The 20,062-nt window shown below is 34.5% G+C and overlaps 1 pseudogene; it reads left to right on the top strand.

Moving 5' to 3' along the window:
- The first annotated feature begins 3,317 nt into the window (after positions 1-3,317).
- Positions 3,318-3,447, top strand: LOC149538663 (U6atac minor spliceosomal RNA; annotated as a pseudogene).
- Positions 3,448-20,062: the final 16,615 nt, after the last annotated feature.

Below are 20,062 nucleotides of genomic sequence, written 5' to 3'. Positions count from 1 at the left end.
AAGACTAACCTTGATGAGGCACTTTGGTGGGGTGACTTGATGACAAAACTTAAAGTGTCAACTTGGCGTGCTGACCAAGTGAGTTTACATGGTGAGCGAGCTTAGAGAAGCAACTATATGGGGCAACTTCGTAAGCACACTGAGTGAGCCCACTTGTTGGGGCAAGGTGGTAAAACCATTGGGTGAGTTGACTTCATGAGCTGACTTAATGAGTCAACTCGTTGAGGTGACTGGGTGGGGGTGACTTGGTGAGTTGACCTGGAGAGTTGGCCTAGGGGGCAGACTTGGTGAGTGAACTTAGAGAGTCGACTTGGTGAGCGTACTTCAATTGTCAGCTTGGCAAGCTGACTTGGGTGGGAGCCGGCCTAGCGATCTAACATGGTGAGTGGGCTTAAAGTGGCAACTTGGTGGGGCAAGTTGGTGAGCCGACTTAGCAAGGCCACTTAGAGATGTGACATGGCGAGCTGACTTGGTGAGCAAGCTCGATGAGCGGACCTAAAGATTGACCTTGTTGAGGCACTTTGGTGGGGTGACTTGATGATCAAACTCAAAGAGTCAACTTGGCGAGCATACTAGTGCATTTGGGTTCATTTTTTGACCTACATTGATCAAATTTTTGACCCAATTTTTGACCAAATTTGACCAACCCATTGGTCAAAATTTTGACCAACTCACTGGTACATGATTTGTCTCAATTATATAACTAATTATATATTTTTCATATTAGTTATTGTTAGTGTTTTTCAGGCATTCTATAAAATAGTTCACATGCCTTGCGTATGATATGACATTTTGCATGTATCCTGCACTCTCTCTCATCCGGCTAATGATGGATTACATAGAGTGATCTAAAACCATGATGCTAAAAAACACACAATCAAATCCAAAATGAACATGCACTACAAATGGATCGTGGAAATCTGATATTGGTAAAATTGCATGCATGTCTACTAGGACAATCACAACTTAAACATATATTTGTCCTGGTAGACATGCATGCAAAATTAACAATATCAGATTTCCACAATCCATTTGTAATGCAAATTTGTTTTGGATTTGATTGTGTGTGTTTTTTAGCATCATGGTTTCAGATCACTCTCTGTAATCCATCATTAGCTGGATGAGAGAGTGCAGGATGCATGCAAAATGTCATATCATATGCAAGACATGTGACTGTTTTATAGAATGCCTGAAAAATTTTTTACACCTATCTGTTGGTAGAAATTTCTACCTTCATTGGTCAAAATTTTTGACCTTTATTGGTCAAAATTTCTACCTTATTTGGTCAAATTTTTTGACCTTCGTTGGTCAAAATTTCTACCTTCATTGGTCAAAATTTTTGACCTTCAGTGGTCGAAAATTTTGACCTTCATTGGTCAAAATTTCTACCTTAATCCACGAAATTTTTTAACCCTCGTTGGTCAAAATTTCTTAACCCTCGTTGGTCAAAATTTCTACCTTGCTTGGTCGAAATTTTTGACCTTCATTGGTCGAATTTTTTACCTTTTTTGGTCGAAATTTTTTCTTTCATTGGTCAAAATTTCTACCTTTATTGGTCAAAATTTTGACCAATTCCTGCTAGAACTTGCACATGGAAATTGAGGTTTTTCGACCAACGTATTGGTCAAAATTTTGACCAACAGAAGGTTGGTCAAAATTTCGACCGAAAAAATTCTGAACAATGGGTTGGTCGAAGTTTGGTCAAAAATTGGGTCAAAATTTCGACCATTAATGGTCGAAAAATGGTCTCAAATGTACTAGTGGCCTTTACTTGTTTAAATATTTAAAGATGATTGTACCTACTCTTCTTATGTATTAACCCACACCATGGACTTAGTCATTTGCATTAATCATAGAATTATTTACAGATTTGATAGTTATTGGTACCAAATTCTTTACACATTAGTCCTCGACTTCTATTGAGCTACTTGGATAGGCATTTGATCAAATAGTTTGCGTGGTGTCTAGGCTGCTTCATATTATTTTGTTGGGTAAAATGTAGAATATTGTGATATTCACTTGTGCTATTTGACTCCTATCAGCATTACTAACTCTTGTGCTGTTTGACTGTAATATTCATTTGTATTGTTTGACTCCGATCAGCATTACTAACTCTTTTGCTGTTTGACTGTATATTCACTTGTAACTCTTCTACTATTTGACTCCTATCAACATTGCTAACTCTTTTGCTGTTTAGTAATATCTACATCAAAATTACTAACTCTTGTGATGTTTGGTTCTTGTGGATAATGTCTTAATTTGGACAATGTCATTTTTTTTGGGTATGCACAATGCTGGTATCTTCTGAAACCTATTGTTTGATTCTTCACTCCCATAAATAATGCAACAGTAGGAGATGTTATTCATACCATTTTTAGGATTTCATATCACTTGATATAATGATCCAATCGAGTTTCAAACTGAAATAGATGCAATGATGTATTTTTTTGTGAACGACTCCTTGGCTATATAAATTGATATTTAAATAGGCTTTTAATAATGATTACAAAGATTCTATATAGTGATTTAAAAGATTGTTATTACAGTATGTGTATTTTCATATAACTAATGTATTTTTTATGTTGCAGGGTTGATGGCTTTAATCAATGTGCCCACATCTCGATGTGTTGTTGGCCCTTGTTTTTTGAAAATCTCCAACACAAAAAAAAATCTTGGGTGTAAATTTTGGTCTTGCCCGAATAAGAAAAAGGTTGTTATAAATTTTCTTAGAAATTAGCATAATGAATAAATAATTATTATACTAGGAACTAATGAAAATTTTCTATTATAGGGACACGATGGATGTGGATTCTTTGAATGGGTTACTGATGCAAAATCAAGTACAATGCATGATGATGGAGTAGAGTGCAAGTGTTGCAATAGTCAGAAGGTTAAAGTAGAGTGCAAGTGTTGTAATAGTTAGAAGGCTAAAATTTACTTTTTACGATGTCTTGTTTGTCTTTTAATCATATTTCTTTGTTGGGAACATATGTGAAAAAATGCATAGCTATAATTTGTAGAAGGATTTTTAACAATGACAAAATGTCTAATATCAGACTTGATATTTATTATAAACTTTTGTTGGTTGTTTCCTATCTTTGTTTGGTGAATCACATTGTTGTATTTGGGCCTTATATTGTAATATTTTTAGATTTGATGTACAAGGTTTCAGGACCTTTCAAAACCTATTTTTACATAATCAAAACTTTTGTTAAAATTATCTTTACAAATAAATCTTATCTTTAGCCTTCTAAATAAAACTAGGTTCAATTACCGTGTATTTTACTTTTTTATATATATTTAAAACAAAAATGTTTGTGTTTGTTGAAAATGAGAGACAGGTGGCATCTTCCTTGATAAGGACGAGAATAGTCTTTGGACTTTCCTTCACCAATGGTTTAAGGCTATTAGTCATTGATGATTCTTACCCAAAAATAAAATAATTTTAGTTTTGATATTATATTCAAATTTATAATTATATTTAACATAATTTTTTATATTCTTTATGCATACAATAGTATTTATAATTGAATTCTTCAAATGTAATTAAAATTTTAAAAAATGTTGTCAAATATTTATAATTAAAAATTGTAACTTTTGACTTCTTTAACAATAAACATATATATTAAAAAAACACGCTTATAATGGAAACAATTTTAGGCAATGTTGAATATAATTTTAAAATAACTAGATTTAAATCCAATGAAAAGATCCAAAAATGTGGGTATAACAAAGAAAATTGATTAAACTTGGTTGCTTTCAGTGTGGGCTAAGCAAGCAAATATATTTGTGGATAAAAGAGGTCTAAATATTTAAACTCTATAAACTTTCAAGTTTAACTCGGTATAAGTGAAATATGTGATATACCTTTCTTATGGATAAAGCAAATTTATAATGAAGAGGGTAGTAAAAATTAATTTGACTTTTAAAAATTTAACAAAAAAATAGTTTATTGATGCAAAAAACATTTAATGAAGAGGGTAGTAAAAAAAATTGACTTCTAATTCCTATTTTATTGATGCAACCAAACACAAAATAGTCATCTACCGATTCCTCTTCTGGGACAACCAAACACCTCCAAATGTTATTCCAGAATTTATTTTCAGAATGCGTGAATTCTGAAAGAGAGCTTATTCTAGCATAGTTGAATTTTGCATTGACCAATTCTTGCAACCAAACGGGCCCTTATTGCTTTTCTTTTCTTCTCTACCTTCTTTGTTGGGACATTTTGTAGTGATGTGACCAACTTCTTAACAAGAAAAATAGATTAGAGAAATCTTACCTTTGTACTTTCTTTTGCCTTTGGAATATTTACTTACAAGTAGCTCTTCAACAACCTCAAGATCACTATCTAAACTTTCTTCCTCTTGTTCACTTTCAAATTTATTGGCTTTTGATTTCATACCCTTTTTCTTGAATGAAAGCTTGACTTCAAATATAGACTCAATACCTTTGGAACTAGGGACATAGTTATCATAGTTATCCAACTCAAAAGCTATCAATCTTCTAATTAGAGCATCTAAAGTTATATTACTATTTGGATCACATCTCATCTCTTGAATAACAGATACTCTAATTGCATAGATAGGAAGAAGGGGTCTGAATATGTTGCTTACAATTATTTTTTCATCAATGTCTCCTCCAGATGATTTGATTGTGCTCACACTTGCTTTAATTCACTCAACATATTTTGTAATATTTTTTATCTTCTCTCATCTTCATCTGATCAAATTGTCCTCTGAGACTTTCAGCTTTAGCTCTTTTGAAATTATCATGTCCTCCACAAATGGCTTTTAGTTTGATCTACATATCATAAGCTATAGTGCAACTTTTGAATTCATCAAATTTAACATAATTAAGAGTAGAAAAAATGCCAATCATCATGATGTTATGATTTTTCTTTTCATCAATTTCTTGAAATGATAATGTTCTAGTAGGAGTCTTGTATTCACTATCAAGATATTTACAACCTTAATCATTGGTAGTTTCCAAATGTAACCTCATAAGTCCTTCCCATGCTGCAAAGTTGTCTCTGTTCAACTTGAGAATCTCTCATTTGTAAGATAAATTGATCTTTTACTTAGGTTTTTGAAACCTTCTCTATAAGCACCAAAATATCTAATACCAATTGTTGGAAATATAAGAGGAGTAATTGAGAGGGGAGAGGTAAATCAATTACCACAAAAATAAATCCTAGATCTCTTAGATGTCAATACAAATCAAAATTTTGATTAAACTAAACTCTATTGTAACTCAACAAACACATAGGTACTCAATTTACACTAACAAATGTTGCAGCTTGTAAAAACATTGAAATAACTCAGTAAATGCTAGTCATAAAAATATTAAGATATTATCTATGATTAATATTACTTTAAATTAGTTGCATACACATAAAATAAATATCATGAACACAATTAAAACCAAGATTTAACATGGAAACACAATTTAGGAAAAACTAGCAATTGTAACTAGTTACTGATTTCACTCTTTTGAAGTGAGCCTTGTTAGGAGCCAACCCTATTAAAGGTTACAAAATATATTGTTAGGTGTGACCCTATTAGAGGATTTAATCACCTTGTTAGGAGTGGCCTTGTTAGAGGTCTTTAGACACTTCAATAGAAATGCCACCTTTTTAGAGGATCTAAAAATAACTATTAAGCCAACTCTATTAAGAGATTTAGATCACTGCTACAATGGTTAGAGAGCAACAATGAGATGATATTATTTCTAATGCAACTGAATTGCTGATTATAGATCTCAATTGTGGCTTATATACAAGATCCTTCTTGATTGAATGTATCTTTTTAGCTCACCAAGGATATTCTCTTATCCTTCTAATTCACTTCCTCTAAGCATCACCAAATCTTTAATTATGTTCCACACATTCAATCCTCAACTTGACCTTATATTTATACCTTATACATTGTCAAGTCAGCTTGAATACAACTTAGAATAATTAATATTCATCTTCTTAGTTAGCTAGAACCAACAAACAATTCAATTGAAATTAATATGCCAAAACACAAAAATCCTTCATTAGTCAACCCTGCTTAGTAGACACTAACTCAGAAATGATTTTCCTATGTTAACCAAGTGAACTTGGTTAACACTGCATATTCAAAAAGTTTATTTGGTAACCAAGTGAGTTTAGTTAACACTAGTTCCATCCAAAATTTCCTTCATTAACTAAGTGAGTTTAGTTAACACTCAACTTTTGCAAACTTTCCTTTGTTGCCTGACTGAACTCGATAGACACAACCTTCTAAACTAGGAAAACCTTGGAATGCTCAATAGGCGCAAGAAATTGTCTTCAATGCTCGAGTAAGCTTTTCATACACTAAATGAAAATGATATGAAATTTTGTGTAACATCAAAGACAATACACAATTAATCAATTATTTCCAAAATTATGATCCTAATAATTGGATGAGGAACACCCTCAAAGAAATAAGAAACTATATGTTTCCTAGTACTAAAGAGTTGCCCCATGAAGACCTCATTCCCAATATTGTTGCTAAGGGGGGAGCAATTGAAAAATTATCAAAGTTTGATAACATTCTAAGGGTAGAGAGGGAGATGAAGAGATTAGATCCCAATTTCAAAGGGTTTTACCTAGATATCCCCTACCCACAAGGGATAAGAAAGATGGTGGTTGACCATGCAAAAATTATGGCACAAATGTCAGAGGAACCACTTGGGGAAGAAGAGAGGGTGAATTTTGATAGCCTTGAACTTGATGTGACCTTATAATTGGAAGAAGATGATCCCCCTAAGGCATCATGGGTCACTAAGGGAAAAAAGCAAAAAAAGGTTGTCCACATCCATTAAAAGGTTAAACAAAGGAAACTGCAGATCCTGCTTGGTAAAAGTCAGAACTTTACTAACTTAAGACAAAGTTATATTAAAGATAGAGTCATTGCAGCTAAGAACACACTTAATAACTTGGAACTAGTAGCAACAAGGTTGGATGATAGGATCATCCAAGCCTAGCAGTTCATAGAAGATGATGAGTTCATCAAATCAATTGAGTTTAAGAGCTTCTTGTATAAGGTCAAACAGAGTAAATTGGTGTTAAAGATAAAACTAGGCGAGTTAGATGAGAAGAAGCAAGAATTGGTTGAAAAATTGCATGCCGATGATCCATAAAGTGAAATCACAACTCTTGAGGAGTCAAGGGATCTAGTGCAGAGGAGTGGGATGTTACTAGTGCTTGGGTGGTGTTGGTCTGATTTTTCACACTTGCAATTTTTTTTTGAAAATTATGGTGAGAAATCATTTGAGTTTTTAGGATTTCCCTAGTCTTGCCCTGTTTCATGCGTTATCAGAGTCTATTGATTTCTCCAGATTGATCTTTTAAAATAGCCATGAAATTGTCCCAGGTCTGAAATTGATGGCATCCCTTTTGAATTTCTCAGAAGGAGTTGTAAAATGTTTTAAGTTAGTCCTTTACGTTCTTACGGTGTGAGGTTTCATGTAACAACAGAATGCCTTTTGCTTTTGGTTTTCGTGGTCACGCTTTCTGATACAATGAAGAGGCGTAAAGGATTTATTGCACCTTGAAAAGCTCTTGTTATGGGCTTACGAGTAAATACCTTGAGCGAAGGAGTGGGGAATCCTACAATGTGATCTACGTGTATATGCCTTAATGGGTACCGTAAAGGCATAAAGCATGATCTAAAGGGCACGCGAGGGTATTACGGTGTTACGAGTAAAGGTTTTTTCATAAGCACGAAGGCAAGGTTTCATGGTGTTTACGTGTCTATGATTCTTGGGTTTGCAGACAACCATAAAGCTTTATTTTTAGTGGTAAAGGAATCATGTGGGACCTGTTGAAGCATCAGAAGGGCCCAGTGGCAGCAAATCAGATGGAGGCATGACATTTATGTCAGATGGGCCTATCCCTCATGGCATATGACTTAAGCTTTTGGTATTACACCCTTACGCTTGTAAGTTAAGCGTATGAACGAAGAGCTATTTTTTCTTTTTTCCATGGTTACAGATCCAGTCTCAGTGTGTAAGTGTAAAGAGGTGAAAAGGAAGATCAATAAAAGAGGTTTACGCTCATACGATAAAAAGAAAACATGAGACCGCAATAGCAGTTGAGAGGGCTCTCCGGTGATATGAATAAAGCTAAGTCGTAAGAGCGAAAGGTAAGTTTTGAAGCCTTACGCTGTCCCAAGAAATGAAGTAAGCAGAACAACGTAGAGGGAATTTCCAAGGTCTCTGCAGATACGTGCACGTAGGAGCGTAAAGGATAGAAGGATGGCTTGAGTGAGGGTTTTATGCTCACACGAGGAATGTTGTGTCGTAAGGATGGAGATGTTAGTAGAAAGGTTTTCGATGTTCCGGTGTAAAGGGTTATGTATAAGCGTAAAAGGTAATAAGACTGAGTTAAGGATCTTTACGCTTATACGAAAGAAGCTTAAATTGTAAAAGCGGAAAAACACAGTAAAAGGGCTTGAGATCCTATGGGGTAAAAGGTTCCGTAGGAACGTAAAAGGGATTTGCAAAATAGTGTAAAAGCATCATTACATTCCTATGATTAGGACATTCTGAAGTTTCTCCGAGTGAGCGTAGAGATCCATCGAGAGCATTTCTGACATCACGAAGATTGAAGGTTTGACTTAGCGTAAGAACGAAAGATAGTCATATAAGAAAGAACTTTTGATGTGTCACAACAGATAAGAAAAAAAGGACAAAATTACTGTAGCCAAGCAAAATAAGGCTTTGAAAAGTACAATCAAAATCCAATTTTGTGGCTGATATACCCTGATGGCGACTTGCGATCATAAGTTTTAAAGCTCATGCATGCTAAATTTATTAAAAAGGGTGGCAGATATATAATTAAAACATCAAGGATTTAATTGAATTACCAGCCTCAAGAAGCTTGTTTCTATGCTGTTCTGAAGTTTTGAAAGCTACAGAGCTCTGTGTATCCTGTGAAATTGTAGAAGAATTCAAAGTAAATAAAATGGCCGACCAAGAAGTTGAAGAGGTACACGTTGAAGAATTTGAAGTCGAAGATGAGGGTAATGATGTGGTAGAAGTCACACCAGAAGGAAAAAGGAAGAAATCTGCTGTCAAAACAGAAAAGAAGACAAGGGTCAGAAAACCAAACAAGCATCTAGAAGACTAGCTAAAACTCCTTCCAGGGTCATCAAATGCAATTTCTGCAAATGATCATATATTCAGAGACCCTTATGCTTTTGTTCGAGATGCTGAATGCCCTACAATTATTGGTTATGATCTTTTCATGTACTTTTATTAGAATAGAATAGAGAATGTGCCAGTATGTAACCCATGGAATAGAAATATGGCAAAATTATTTTTTCCAGAAGTGTTCGTTGATGTTGACCTGTTGAAGGCCCTAATAAATTCATACAATCCAATAACCAGGACTTTCCACAAGCATAATGGGAGTGTATTATGTACATTAGATAGAACTTCTTTTATTGAGGCTTTTGGATTGATGGGACAAATGGATGTACCTATTGACATTGCAGACTTACAAGGAAAATTTGCTAGGAATAAAACCTATTTTGTAAACAATGTTATGCTGCCGCATATTCCTTACAAAGTTAAGAAGGCAGGGTTAATTCCAAAAAAGGTGGGAGACCTTTTACCTTTGAGTAGGTTCAAAAATTATTTCAAAAACACAGTGTATGGGCTACACAAAGTATTGGGAAGTGATGGTGCAGAGGATTGTGTATATGGTTCTTTTTTTCTGATGGCATGCGACATACAGGATCCTTTTCATCATAAGGAGTATGATTATGTGGCCTTTATCATTGACAGTATGCACATGCAGATTTGTGACGCTAAGAAAGGAGAACTGAAAGACTTCAAGTTCCACCATTATTCATTATTGATGCACCTTATCCTGTATAGCAACATTGGGTACATCAGTGGAGACTTCATTGATCAAACTTTTGATGAATTTGGTGAGTTACCTGTGCAACTCTGGACTCGTATTTGGCATAAAGATTTCTTCTATTCAAATGCCCTAGTTTTTTTCAATTTGTTCAGTTCTATTATTATGAGGCAGCTAGATCATACTTTCTTTAGGGCACCCAATGTTTTGAAGACTCTGCTTAGGCCCTCTTTCTTAGATGAGAAAACAAAATTAGATCATAATTGGGGAAGCATATTTTTGTTTAAAGAATGTACTTTAATCAGATTTTTTGCATGCCCACAGCCTCCTCATCTATAGCCTAAATATCTACCCCCTAGATTGGCCATTATTGAGTTCTTTTGGCAATTCTTATTGATGAATAAAGAAATGATCCCTCCCTCTCTGCATAAGCCTACTTTTGTATGTAGAACCTTTAAGGTAGGAGACTTTGAAATAGGCAAGAATGCTTTTGAGGAATTGAGTGACTATTTAGGTCAGTATAAATTTGCTACTGGGCCCTATAGGATGTATGATCTTGACAGTTATATTGCAAATGAGGTAAGACCATTAGGGGTTTTGTTCTACCTCCAAGTAAGCCTATCCCTGTAGAAGACCTAATTGCCAACATAGTAGCAACAGGCGAGGCAGATGAGCTATTGAGGAAGTATAAAGAAATAACGAAAGTGGAGAATGCTTTGAAGATGACCAACCTTGATTTTAAGAGTTTTTATATAGAAGTTCCATATCCTAATAATCTAAGGAAATGATTGAGAATTTTGGTCATATTATGTTACAAATGCCTCATGAGCCAGAGGGAGAAGAAGCCATTGTAAATAGAGAATCCCCTAAACCAGATACACAATTAGAAATTGATTTAGAAGAAGAGTAGCCATCAACTTCAGCCTGGGTGCCACAAGGAAATAAAAGACACAAGACAATGCACATCCCTGAAAAGGTGGTAAGTAGAGCTATACAAGTCATGTTTGGAAGTAGTGAGTATTTTTCTGATATTAGGCAAAATTATTTTCACCAAAGGGCTACTAAAGCAGGAAAAGCTTCTACTGACATGCAATTTGCAACATCAAGGTTGGATGACAGGCTCATTCAATCTGAGAAATTCATGGAAGATGATGATTTTATTAAATCATCAAAATTTAAAAGTTTTCTCTATAAAATCAAACAAAATGAACTCACATTGAGTCTCATGCCAGGAGAAGATCCAGAGAAGAATAAAGAGTTAGTTGAAAAACTATTGGCTTATGACCCTGAAAGTGAAACAATGACTGCTGCAGAAGCTAGAGAATTAGTACATAGGAGTGGCATGATTCTAATACCACATTGGGATATTGAGAAAGCCTTTGTGTTGGACCAAATGAGAAGACAAGATAAGGCCATCACTTATGAAGCCACTAGCAGTGAAGGCTTTAAAAGAGGGTCAGGTTTTAATGTGGACACTAAAACCCTAGTAGTATGGAGTGTGGCCCCTAACACCAAGAAGCCTAAGATGATGGATATAGAAGAAACTACTTAGGGTAATATGATTGTGTGGACATTGGAGAGCACTACTGGGAAGGAAATCTCCAGTTTGGTAAAACATTTTGCTCTTATGAATGAGGAAAAGGTTGATGAAATTGAGGATAAGTTAGTTGCAATGTTTAATGAATGCCTTGATATTAGGAGAACATATGAAGAAGAGCTCAAAATGAGCCATGTACAGAAACAAAGAATAGAGGAGTTGGAGGAAAAAATTAAGATTCTGGAAATAGAAATAAAATCCCTCAAAGAAAAACTCAAGATAGCAGCAGAGGCACAGCATGCACCAAGGCAAGAGGAAGAAAGAAGGCAAGTAGTAGAAGCAGAGGCCCAAATACAAGGAATACTTATGGGAACAACAGTGTCAGTGCCTGTGATTAGTGTGGAAATAGAAGTTTCCTAGGTTGACAATAATACCAAGAAAAATGCTTTGATGAATGTATTAAATCATAGAATCAACATTCTGAAAAGAATATCTCAGGATACTTATAATACATTCATCAGTCTACAATCTGCAGAACAGGTATGCATGGGTGCAGTTAGATGGCTTGAACCTATTTTTCAACAGTGGGGACCATATATGCAATTTTTTGATAGGTTGATACCCTTGTTAGCCAAGAAGCCAGATCTCCCAGATAAAGTTATAACTCTAAAGGAGGGTATGGAAAAAGTGAAAGAATTATTGCAAATCTTCACAGGGAAGCTGGCAGTAATTCAAAGAAAATTGAAAATACTAACAAATGGTTTATATTCTTTGATTCCTTCTGTTATTGATTCCAATGATAAGTTAAAAGATTTTGATGAGTGGTCCAATTCTTTTGATCACATTATAGACTTGCCACAAGTGGTATCAGTTCTCCAAGATGGTATTGATGAATGTCTTTTCAATGAACTAATTGATACCCTTTTCAAGATTGAAACTGAAGTGAATAGGTTTATCATAGAAGGAAGGGTGATTACTGATGCTAGGTGGCAGAAAAATGTGGATGAATTAACAACAGTTAAGGAATGTGATTGGCCCACTAAAAGAGAAATATTTTTTTGGGAAGCAATCGCAGAAATCAAAGCACTACCAATAGGGAGCAGTTAGAGAAAAAGACAAAATTGAAGATTTTATGCTCCAGTTGTCATTTGCCTTCTGTTTTTATTTGATTTTTTTTGGTTTGTTCGGTTCTCTTTTGAAAGAGGGTAATTTACCCAATTTTTGTAAAAGGAAACTTGTCACCTTCTTTAAGCCTAAAGCTTATTGCATCTCACACTATTTAAGTGAGATCCCAAGGCTAAAGAAGGGTCTGAATTCTATTTCTTCTAAGTATTGTGCTTAGTCTGGTTTTTGGTCCAAATTTTGAAAGCAAGTTCGTAATGTATTTTTCTGTCAATTCTTTGAGAATACATGAATATAGAATGAGCTATGTTTCTTTTTGAAGGCCATTCTGAGGCTATTGTAGAGGATATACCATTTTCAAAGGAAATGAATACAAACTATGAACTGTCCCCATATCAGTTCTTTCTGAATTTTGTCTCCTTTTAAATACTGAGCTGCCTTGATGTTGTATGAGTAAAAGCTTGTGCAATTGAATGCAATCTAGTTTGGTTGTATATCCATTTATCATTGCTGTTAATTCAATGGATTAAATAAAGGCTTTGATGAGTGTGATAAGATTCCTTAAGTATTGAGAAGGATTTTGAATGATAAGTTCTGATAAGAATTGCTGATAAAATTTGTTGTAAGGCAACAAATTAGATCTAAGAATTTGCTATAGACTCTGAACCCCAATGGATTAGGCACTGATCAGGTTATTTTAGCTAAAGGAGAAATATATTACAAATGGTTTTTCAAGTACATCATCAAATCAAATTTTACTTTTATTTCCTGTAGATCTTCAAAGTTGGCCAGCACTTGTCTGCATGAATGTTTTAGCTTCAGTTAGCCATTGTTGTTGAAAACATCTGCAGATCTATAGAAGAATTTTTGGCCATATCTGTTTATGGGATGTGTTTATCAAGTTAGTAAGAATTATGTATATGTTTGAGGATCTTGAAATGAGAATCAGAATGAAACTAAGAATAATCCTCATATAGTTGTTTCAATTTTGAACCATCCCTGGGTATACCCACCCTGGTTTTGCAGAGCCAAAAGAGTAGAAAATGATCTGTGGTTTTGTTGAAGTTGGGTCCAAATACCTTATATATGCAATTGTTAATAAGAATAGGCTAGTCTTTAGATTGTGTATGTACTGTCATTCTGGTATTACGCATTTTTTCGCTTAGTAGTTTTAGTACTTTTTAAAACACCAACAAGTGAGATTTGGAACAAGCATTTATGCTTGACCAAATCAAGATACAAGAGATTGCCATTACATATGAGGCATATGGTGTTGGTGGACTGTAAAGAGGATCTAGATTCAACATTGATGCCAAGTCTCTGGAAGTATGGAGCATGGCTCTTATAACAAACAAGCCTAAACTGATGGATGTGTAGAGCACAGATTAGGGTAACATGATAGTATGGACACTGCAAGGTACCTTAGGTACAAAGATCTCCAAGGTTGTAAAAAAATTTTCATTCATGAATGAGGCTAAGGTAGAGGAGATAAAGACAAGGCTATCCAAATCCTTTCATGATTACATTGATGTTAGGAAGCTCTATGAGGATGAGCTTAGGAAAAGCTTATAGCTAAGGTCCAAGGATTAGAAATTGAAGTTGCATCTCTCAGAGAGAAACTATCCAATACAGAGAAAATTTCCATTGTAGAACATAGCAAGGAACATGGCAGTTAGGAACATCCATCCAAGGTCACAATAGAAGCAACTACATAGATAGATGAGCTGGAGGTAGAGAATACATAGCCTAGAAGATGAGCATTGATGCTCCACCAACACAACAAGGTGATGAGGCAAGAACAATTGTCCTTAGAGGTATGATTAGCCATACGGTTGAAACTCTAAAGAGTATATCACAATAGGCTCATAGATTATATGTATCTTTACAAGATGTTGAGCAATTTTGCAATGAGACACTTTCATGGTTGTCATCCATAGTCAATCTTTGGGGGCCATATATTTAATTCTTAGAGAGGCTTATTATGTTGATGGCTAAAAAGCCAAATTTTCCCGATAAGATCATTATAGTAAAGGATGGCCTAGAAATGGTAAAGGAACTAATTGGCTTCTTTATTGGAAAACTACAAATAATATAAGGAAAAATGAAAGATCTATCTTAGGGAATTGAGCCCTATATTCCACCAATTATTGATGCAAGCAATAAGTTGAGAGAATGGTAGGAATGGTATGATTCATTCAGTGCAGTGTTGATCCAAGAGGCTATAGTAGCAATTTTTGGAGACAACAATGATGCCTCATTCAACAATTTGATTGACTCCTTGTTTAGAGCTGAAATAAGTTTAAATGAATTTTTGGTGGAGTCTAAAGCCATAATAGATGCCAGGTGGACTAAAGCCACAAAGACTTAGAAGAAGTTAAATTAATTGAGTGGCCCACCAAGTGGGAGATCTATGTATGGGAAGCAGTAGGAGAGATTAAGGCTCTGTTGGTGAGAGGTAGTTGAGGAGTTACTTGCTAAAGATCGAAGAAAAAAAGAAGAAGTTAAAGTTCCAACAATAAATAGTCGCTTGTTGACTTTTCAACTACAACCTATTTTTGGATCAAGCACAGAGGATTATTGTGAGTTGTAACTTTTGTACATGTCCTACCACCTTTATTTTCCATTAAGTTTTTGACATGTTTTGTCCTCCCATCTATAGCTTGTTACAATCCTTTATAAGGATTTCCAAAATGTGGAGTAGAGGTTAGAAGTTTGTAGAATTTTCAGTTTTATTCATTTATAGTCCATCTAAGTTTTGTTAATTATATGAATACATTTAGTATTGTAAATTTGAAGACACCGTGAATATGAATGATAAAGTTGCCAAGTTTTGAGTTATATTTCGAGTCTATGTCAATATTGTATTCATTTTCAAAGGAAATTAACACAAAAGGAAGTTTTGCATATCTGTGTGTCTGAGTTTTGTCTCTTTTTCTTGTATATTTGTGATCTTGGGATTGAATTGAATAATGTTATTTCAGTTTAATGCAATTTGGATGAATTGTATGTCTTTTATTGATTGCTTTTAGTCCAAACAATTAAGTAATTTATTTTAGTAAGTGATAGGGTTTTGGGTATATGAGGGGGCTATGATAAGAATGAGATTCAAAGTTCATTGTTGAAAAATTTAATTGAAAGCCAATTAAATAGGTCTAAAATTGTTGGTTTTGACTTTATATAACAATGGATAAGGAACTAATCAATTAATTTCAGTTGCAAGTTGATGGTTCATATGGTTGCAAAATACATATATCAATCAAAAGTCAATTTTCCATTTGTATAATGAAGAACTAGAATTTTTGGTCAATCCTTATTTCTAATGACTCTCCTTGTGGTTATAACTAGCTATTGTAATCAAAGAGTTTACTGAAAATCTAAGAAGAAATTGTGACCAATATCTGCTATCAGGGATAGGTTTGAAAGAAGTATTAGTGAGCAAGTGTCTGAAGAGAAAATCAAAATAATTAGTCACATTCATATCCCTAAGGTGCACCCACCTTGGCTCTACAGAGCCTAAAGTGTAGAGAGTCTAATGTACCTTGCTGATGTTAGTTTAGAGCTAAGGTTAATCTTGTTGATTATGAGACCTAACTAGTCCTTAGGCTTGTTTTCAAGTTTTGCATCTTGATATTGGGTTTAGAGCAACCTAGTAATTCAAAAACACCAAAAAAATGGCAACTCCGCTGGGGAGTTTTATAAAGAGTGTTGTTATGTGAGCTATAATCTATACTATTGTTACTTAATACCTTGTTTGCAGAGTAAAGTTGTATTAACTAGTGTTGTAGTATTGATATTTTTCTAGTTGGCCCTTTTTTTGTCAGAGAGTTTCCCATGATATTTTTCAGTCTAAAAGGTCATTTAAAATACTTTCCCTTCATAGGGTGGTGAATCAAGTCAATGGTTTTGTAGCCAGCGCTATATTTTTCAAAATTTTCTACCTAATGACTATTAAGAAGAAAAATACTTGGGATTTTGTAAAGGCTAACCCAAAAATACCATAATACACTAAATTACCTCCCGAGGGTAGAAAAAACAAAAATAAGAAGAAAATATATTCTAATACTACTCAAAATCCTAGGGCTAGTGTGTCAACCTATTCACAATACCAACCTATGGTAGAAAAAGAGACATCTCACTTAAGTTATGAATCTAAAACTACTATACTATTAGGAGAAACATTCACCGCCCCATTTCAAGAAAAGAGAGTTTATCATAATAAAAATATATCTTCTTTAGGGAACATTTCTTGTAGACTAGATATGATAAAAAAAATGAACCATAGGTGGGGATATAGGGGTAATATGGATATGGGACTTAGTCTTGGAAAAGCTCCTTACGAGGAAAGAAATCTCATAGATCTGGATGACTCAGTAGATTTAGAAGCTACTTCTGCTAACCTAGAGGATTTATTTTTAGAACTAGAAGTTCTTAGGAAAAGGGTTTAGAAGAAGAAGTCTAACACATTCATTTGGAGAAAGAAAAGGAACAAGTTACCTTGAAGAAACTCATTCAGAGAGACAAATTACTTAGGAGGATGGCCTCCCTGCAACAGCATAATTAAAAACTAGAAGATAAATCTTCTAAGATGCACTCAGATGTTTTTGGAGATATAGATGTTTTAAAATACAAAGTCTTGGAGCAAGAGATCCTTCTTAAAGAAGAGGGGTGTGTTATCTCACAAGTCCAATCCTATAGACTTGTTGAACTTGAGGTTGTAGACTTGACTATAAAACATCCTGATAAGGGGAAGAAAAAGGTTGTAGGGGTACAGATAAATGAATCCTAGGTGCTTCCTAATAAGTTTGTAAACCTTGTCATGTCTAAGATTAACTTGGATTTAGAAAGGGCAAGAAAGGAGAAAGAGGATAGCTAAAGAGCTTGAGAAGGTTGAGAATGAAACCCAAGTAACTGAAACTAGAAGAAAAATTTAGTTTATCAAGACTAACTTTTCAAACATCCTAGCCAAACCAATCCTCACAAATTATCCCATCTATTTATACTTGTGGTCTTCTATTAATTAGCCAAAACTTATCATAGTCATCCATTGTCTCATCCTTTACTATAGGTAGTCAAATACATGTGACTCAACAAGTCCAACAACCTTAGATTCCTATCCAAAATTAGGCTGTTTGGGAAAGTATTTCAAACACTATGGGATCCTAGAGAAGACCCATTTATATGAAAAAATACAAGAAAATGTCTTTTATAGGCATTCCTAGGTTCCCACATCCTATTTCTAATGATCTTAGGGATAAGGTTACTAAGTTTTTAGGTAGCACTACTATCATTGGTGAAGAACACCCGAGGAAATTTTTAGACATGTTTAATGACTATGAGGTAGAGCATGAGAATGTAGTCATGAAGTTATTTTTACACTCCTTGAGTGAAGATGCCAGGGATTAGTTAGGAGGTTTTCAGATGACAGTGTAGCTTCATGGAACAACTTGGAAAAGCTTTTTAAAGAGAAATATGGTGATAATACCAATGCTAGCTTTGTGTTGAATGAGTTTAACAACATAAAAAGGAGCCCAAATGAGTCTACCTTTGATTTTAATGTGAGTTTTTAGAAACAGACGTATAAGCTATTCTAGGTAATGAGACTTGGTGAAGATGTATGCCTTACCACTTTAATGCACTTGACAATAAGATGGCATACACTTGAAGTGACAACACTACTAGAACATTGAGGGAGGCTTATAAGATGACTATAAACATAGAAAATAATAGAAAAGCCTTTGGAAAATTGGGAAGAAGGGATGACCGTAAATTGTTTAATCCTAGAAATAAGAAAGAGGGTGAAAGGATTGCTATAGGAAAAAAGATTAAAGAAGATACAATGGGTCAAGTATTAAACCTGCTGAAAATTTTAAATCCATCAACAAACTAGGCCAATAAGTTGAATACTGGTGATAAAACTTAGTATAACACCCCCTACAATAGGCAACCCAAGATGAAAAATTATCCTTATACTACCTAGTGGATGGATGGAAAGCCAATCCCCAATCCCACTCAAGGAAACAAGGATAATGGTACACTAGATTGACTGCAAAGAAGCTCTATAAATTTGACTAATGATGTGCCTCGGTGTACTGTATGCCAACCCCCTTATTCCCATGTTTATTGTGCATTGGCCCAATCTTTCTCTACAAATAAATAAGTGCAAAATGAGGATGGAGAAGAGGAAGAAAATCATGAGGAAATAGGCCATAATATGGTAAACTTATGTGATGGAGGTGAGGAGTTTGATTTAGAGGAATCTAGATATGATGTTACAGATCAGAGAAGTGCCTATCAATTACACCATCAACAAGTTTTTTCAGATGATGAGGATCATGATGAGGTCAAGGTATGTAGTACATTGTCAAATATGGATCACAAAAACTTGAGGAAACCAATCAAAGAAGAGATTGACAAGATCATTGCTGAGATGATAGCTTAAGCTCATAGCACCTACAATTTGAGAAATAGGACTATCAACAATGTTGCTACTAGGCTATCTCCTATCTTCATGAAGGATACTATTCATAAAGAAAATGATGAGAATGATAAAGAAGATCCAGTGGTTGTGAAAGTCAAGGACAACAAGACCAAGAAGTGGAAGCCAAAGAAAAAGGTGCAGTTTCAAGGAGTTGAAACATTCAAAGTAAATGTCCAAGAAAAGAAGCCAAGCTTTGATGCCATCAATCAAGTGAAGGAACCTTCTACTCAAGAGAAACCAATTAGGGGTATTCTTCCCAAAAATCCTATGTATGATCCTATTTATATGATTTCTATGCTGTCTCAGATTACTATTAAGGTCCCCTTAGAATAGAAGAACATAAAAATAAGGCCCTTTCTTGGTTGAGTGGTATAGGAAGTAGTTATATTGCTAAGACAAAATCATCAATAATCTAGAAAATACTTTTTGGGCATTCATTTTGCATGAGGTCAATGACATGAATCCATTGTGTAATTCCTCTCTTGAAAAGCAAATCTTTTTAAGGATCCGCTCCAAGGTTCAGTATTTGTCTTGTGACATACCAAAATTCGCTTAGTAGAAGATAAATGTGAGTGTTCACAAGGAGGCCTTTGCTAGTTCTAAAAAATTTTTTATCTCAGAATTGAAGTAAATTTGTTTGCTATCTCAAAATATCACACAAAAAAGAACAATATTTTTGCATTTTCTATTTTTTTCAATGCATGCAACTCTAACAATGCAACTACTATGAGGTCCTACTCTTAACAAGGGGTTAGCAAAGAAAATAATGACATTAAAAGCAAATAACATGAAATCAAATGACTTGAAATTGAAATTTCTAAATGAACATAAGCTATAGGACACAACACGCTGCGAGTTAAACCTTTGAAGAAATCAGTAGGAAACCAATGAAAATAGGAGCAACGCTTCCTAGAATCCACTGATGCAATTGTCAGTGAGAATCTTTAACAAATTGAATGATGTTTCACCCTTCATCAAATCACAAGGCCACAAAAAGTGCACTCATGAGAGACAAAAAACTATGTAGACACAATCAGGTGATCTCTTCTCA

This window comes from Cupressus sempervirens, chromosome 9 (genome assembly GCF_028749045.1).
Source record: "Cupressus sempervirens isolate cs-2001-9-10 chromosome 9, ASM2874904v1, whole genome shotgun sequence".
NCBI lineage: Eukaryota > Viridiplantae > Streptophyta > Pinopsida > Cupressales > Cupressaceae > Cupressus > Cupressus sempervirens.
Note: the sequence above shows the minus strand (reverse complement) of the source record. Positions and strands in the feature narration are given on the sequence as shown.